This window comes from Homalodisca vitripennis, chromosome 4, assembly GCF_021130785.1.
Source record: "Homalodisca vitripennis isolate AUS2020 chromosome 4, UT_GWSS_2.1, whole genome shotgun sequence".
NCBI lineage: Eukaryota > Metazoa > Arthropoda > Insecta > Hemiptera > Cicadellidae > Homalodisca > Homalodisca vitripennis.
Genome location: NC_060210.1, coordinates 120,066,320 through 120,072,319, shown reverse-complemented (window position 1 = coordinate 120,072,319; position 6,000 = coordinate 120,066,320).

The following is a 6,000-nucleotide window of genomic DNA, read 5'->3' as shown; positions in this document are numbered from 1 at the left end:
AAGTGGTTTCCTTGTATACTGATTTAATTTTACATAATATCTTAAACTCATGTGTTTTAAGAATGTGTAACTAGATACAGTGTCAGATTTTTGTTTATTTTTGTTTATTCTGTAATTAATAACCTTGGTGTGTGTTGTGGCGATTGGTATGAAAATATTCAAATGTTATTTTATTATGTAATGTATACACGATTCTTGCAATGTTTTGTGTAGCCTTGACCCAAGAAGTACTGTTAACATTTCATTTTTGTAATAGCAAACAAATTGAGGGTTATTAATAGCTTTAACCACCCGCTGGTATACAGCTTGTGATAACACTGTCATAATTTTTCTTTCAAAAGTCTTCATATGATGAGCTCGACGTATACATTAAATAGGTTGAACACAGTGAATGACACGAAGACGCTGGGATGCCACGCTTCTGTTCTTCACGCTCCGATAATAAACCAGCTACGCTCCGCTATACCACGCTTCTGTTCTTCACGCTCCGATAATAAACCAGCTACGCTCCACTATACCACGCTTCTGTTCTTCACGCTCCGATAATAAACCAGCTACGCTCCGCTATACCACGCTTCTGTTCTTCACGCTCCGATAATAAACCAGCTACGCTCCGTTATACCACGCTACGTCTTAATGAAATGTAATTTTCATATTAATTGATATAAAGTTTGTTATTTCTAATAATGTAGTTTTGTATGTCCCCTGTAAGAAAAACTGTTAAAACAATCGCAACCTCCGGATAATACCAAAGTACCGTAGATTCTTCACCTACCATGGCTGTAACAATAATTATGACTAAAGATAAATTTGATTTGATTTAATTTGAAGAAAGGCAACATGAGCCTAAATTACCTACCATGGCACAAGGTGGTGACAAAAAATAGCACCCTACAGGACTAGTTTGAGGCGTTATAATCAGAATGAGTGCACTTTTAATCCTTTAACGCTTACTAATTGGAGTGCAAAAGTTTTGACATCTCTATTGAGAGGTTTTGGCAACTTGATCTAATCTAATTGATTCACTCATTCTAACTTTGATAACAGTAGGCTATTAATATTTTTACACGGTTCGTTATAAAAAGATAACACACATACTGCTCCTATAATAATATAATTCTAAAAACTATTTTAAGAACTCATTCTTAAAACGCCTATGTCTATTAATGATACACATGCTGTTGAAAAATAGTGACGATAGAAATAAATTTATATCCATAGCAACAACGTTAAATGAAATATTTTCCATTGTTCACTATTTCCGTGGAGACGTGTCTTCATTCAAAAAGATTTGAGCTGGTCGGTCGAGTTTTATAGAGCTATTCTTATTCTAAAAACAAAGCGCAAACTTAAAGGTAACCTTTAGCGAAGAATTTCAAGGAATTTCAGAAGGACAGTTTTAAGAGGTATTCGTCTTCTCTTGGTAACAAAGCCAGAAAAAGAACCCAAAGCCACCGGCTACCAGGAAGTTCTTTTGCACAAGAGGAGGCAGCAGACGAGAGGCTCCCTAGGTCTTCACTAGCAGCTGCGAAGAAAACCAGCTACTAGTCAGCGCTTCTTCTATCACAAGAAGGTTAGTACAGTAATACAGAAAGGAAAGTTTCCAGCTCAAGAAAGCATCAGACACTCTTTCTTTGGTTCAACTCCAGAAAAGAGTCCACAAAGTTTAAGTCCAAAAGGTCCAGAGGAAGCGTCTTCAAACTAACTTCTGTTTGGAAGAAGTTGCCAGTTCGGGTGGTAACAAAGCCAGAAAAACCTCTAAAGTCACCGGCTACCAGGAAGTTCCTTTGATCAAGAGGAGGTAGCAAACTCGAGGGTCCCTAGGTCTTCAGTAGTAGCTGCGAAGAGACTACCGGTCGGTACCTGTTCTATTGAAAGGAGGTTAGTAACACAGACAGGAAAGTTTCGAGCTCAAGAAGACCATAAACACTTCTTCTTTGGTTTAACTCCAGAAAAGAGTCCAAACAATCTAGAAGGAGAATCATCGCAGCTCCTGCCTGATTTTCAAATCCAACCAGGAGGAAGAACAGAAAAATAACTTATAGTTCTTCAGTTCCATCTTTGAAAGTTTAATTCTAAACGTTTCCAGAGGAACCATTAAAAAGGACTTCAACTAACTTCTGTCTGGAGGTAGTTATCTCTGCGGGAGGTTCGTCACATACTTCTTCTTTACTTCGACTCCTAGACAAACAACACCCCGTAGAGTCTTGGAGCAAGATTGTCAAAACTTGTCAAACAATTTTTGGAACCATCTGCAAACAATCGGCCTCTGAATACTGCAATGTGGGGCTACGTGTTCGACTAAAGACACTGGGAGCGGTATTGAATGGACAAAACAGATAGGATGACCGCTACACTACGTCGCGTTGGTCGGAGCGGCGTAGAAACGGGGGGCTACATTAGCCCCCCACACTATCCCCAGACTTTCAACCTCAACACTAGTAATGGCCATGTCACACTGCCGTGGCGTCGCGTCCGTCCATCCATAGTATGAACGTCCGCGTATGCCGCGACGGTCTCGAATCCCGTCAAACTACAGTTGGAGGAATTTAGCTGTGCTCGTGCAGCCCTAATACTACCCTTTCAAAAAACGAACGCTATCTGTGTGGCGGGTTTGCGTTTACGTGCTAGCCGCTGAGATGAAGGCGCAAGAATCTCTTAACGACTTTAAACTCACGATTTCGATTTGCCGATTATTATTCACACATACGTTATTTTCAAAAAACACGTTTAAACAACAATATAACAACTGAAAAACAAGGATAAGTCCTATTATTGTTATTATTTGGTATTCTCTTATTATTTACTTTACAATCACTTCAATAATATTTAATTAATTTAAATGCTAGAATATAATTTTCTAATAACAAATGTTACTTACAATGATTGTTTTTTTCATTGAGAGTTCTTCAATTCCACTCAAGTTGTCCTCCTCTTCTGGGTCACTGTCACTGCTGTCTGTATCCGAACCAACTGATATAATAAGGGATTCAATAATATTGTCAATCTGGGGTTCTGCGACTGCATAGTCCCTTTCGATTTTCCCTATGTGCTTGCACTTTACTGATCACTCTTCTGCGCCCATACTTGATATCTTGTCTTCGCATAGAGCTTTAGCTTGATACATAAGTGAAAGATGTATTTCTCATAACCACATGATGTTGACTTCGGCCCAAATTAACTCAATGGGATTGAGAGGTCTGGGTGGTAGAGCGGAAGTCGTAAGATGTCATAACCCTGTAGTTGAACAGTTTCGTCCAAGGCGTACCGGACATGCCTTGGTTAGCTGGACAAGTTTGTAGAGTTCAGGATAAAAGGATATCGTCCGCAGAAATGGTTATTCCGTTTTTGAAAGCCACACCTTCATATCTTGCTTCCTACTTTTTTGAAGTAGGAACTTTATCAATTTGTATGGTATGGTAGGGCGCATTATCGACTACCAGTACTGAATTTGGCTCTAAATTCGGTAACACGTTTTCCTTTATCCACTTCATAAAAATGTCCTCATTCACACATTGTCGTGGTAGTCTCCACTATGGTTGCTTGCTTTTCCAACATGTAAAAGCATTGGGCAAGAACCCTTTCTCTCCATCCGCATGGATAATTATTAGTCTCTCACCCTTGGAAATCGGCACGTGTAACCCTTCATTTGAGCCATTTGACCAAGTTTGGTTAGATACGTGAGACGATAGTATATAAGATTCGTCTAAATAAATTATGGGGCGTCCTTGCTCCCTGTAATTTTTCAACGCTCTCAAGTATGTTATCCTCTTCTCTCGGATTTCTGGCTTTTCAATTAATAATTTCCTATTGTTTGCCGTCCTTCTGCAAGTAAATTCCAGGTCCTTTAATACCCACCTAAACTTTTCTCACAACCCTGGAAATATATTTAGTCCCTTAGCGCCTCTCTCAAAAGTTTTGCAGTCGGTATTCGATGTTCTTCAACATGGAAATTTTCAACTATTCTACGTTGTTGACGGTTTTTGTTTGGTGTAGTAAAACTTGCCTCACACATGTTACTAACCTTCAACTTGTTAAGTTAACTGTTTATTTTAGTCACAACTCGCTCTGACACTCAGTTGCTGCAGCAGTTCTTTGGCGAGCCTTTGACAACGGAATTTTAACAGTTTGATGGTCTGGTCTCTTCCTTCATAAATGTATAAACATTACTCACAATTTCGCGAGCCTGACTATGAATAGGCTTTTGACTTTAACTCAACAGACATTATCGGTAAAAGCGAAGCACAAGCTACACTCAGCACTGTCAGAAAACAGACTGATTGTGGCGAGTGCGATGAGTTAATTTGGGCCAATATGATTCCTGAAAGGAGGGTTTTTAACCATGAGTCAAAGGAAATGTTTTCGGGACGCAGCGCATAATGCTACCCCGCCACCCCTCCCGCCCATCGCCCACACACTCCAGGTCACGCGCACAGCTAAAGTCCTCGAACTGTACCAGACACGCGTCCGCGTCCGCGGCCAACGCCACGTCTTTCTAGGAGTTGCTTATGCATTTTAACTACTTTGAATTTGTTTAGTTATACACTGATAGTGGAATTAATAGTTTGTTATAGCTCTACAAAATTAATTTAATGTTCTGGAGCGTATTCATTAATAATTATTATTATCAAAATTATATTTTCATTATTACATGTAATGCTACTTCTATTATGAACTTAGTAATTAGGGCATTCAATACTTTGATATACCTCTTTAAAATTATTGGTTGTTATATATAAGATGCACTTGAAAGGATTATTTTGTAATTTTTGTGTTGGTGTTTTCAGTTTTGTAATAAGTCTTTATGTTTTTAAAATAAGGCCTATTTAATTTTGTTATAATCAAACATAATATGAAAAATAACAAATAAAATGATTGAATATAAACATGACACCAGAGTATTCATTAACCCTAGAACTGGCGGTCATTTCATCCTGGAGTGTCGGGCTGTTTTAGAGCTTCGCGCAAGGGTTTTTTAAACAAATTATTAAAAATATAAAATAAAAGGAGTAGGCAGAGGCAAGAGCGCGCGGTGCCCCGGTGAGGGGGTTGGGGAGGTGCTTTATGCGCATGCGCGAGCCTTCGTAGCATCGCCGACGTCGGCCAAGGATCGCTCCAGCCGCATAGCGCAGCAGACGGTGGCCGACGCGACGAACGTTGCGCCACGTCGGTTATGTCAGTGTGACTTGTCCTATTTGACAACATGGTTAGCGATTATTTTAAAAATCCATCCGCAGATGGACGGACGCGACGCCACGGCAGTGTGACATGGCCTTAAAGGGGACTAAATTGTTTGTGAATTTGGTTAAATAAAATTTAATTTGTGTTACTATTTCTTAATTTTTTCGTAGCACAGAAAAATAAATACATGATGACTTTATAAAAAGTCAGTCAGCACCTAAAAAATACAATACTGTCCTACAGTATAACTTCCAATATAAAATTAAATTCTAATAGATAAATCTAAAAGCAATAAAAATATTCTTTTGATGAACTTTTGAAAACTTAACTTATAAAAACCTTAGAATTCACTTTATAAAGTCTGCTTTCTCGCTTTTGTGAACCTAAAATTTACTTTTTATAGACTACAATAAAATTCCTTAATTTTGTATATCCTTGCTGACGTTTTTCACGTTTAAATCAACTGTGGTCGATTTTAAATTATGTAATGACATCACATCTATTAAAAAAATGATCATACTTTTTTCTACAAGTTAATATCTGTGTATACACATTTATAATGTAAAGCTTCATGCGTGGCATTAGTATTTCTATTAAAGAACAATTTTGTACCTCTAACCTTGTTGCTCATAACAAAAAAGTGATCTAAATTACTTTTTCCAACGATGTTCCAATATGTCTATCAACTTACATGTTATAAAATATAAACATACTTTGAAGAGAAATAATGACGTAACCTTTAAAGTAACAGTTTTGATAATAAATTTTAGTTAAGCTTGCAATAACTGTAAACTTTACTGTTCTTCGATACTTTATTGT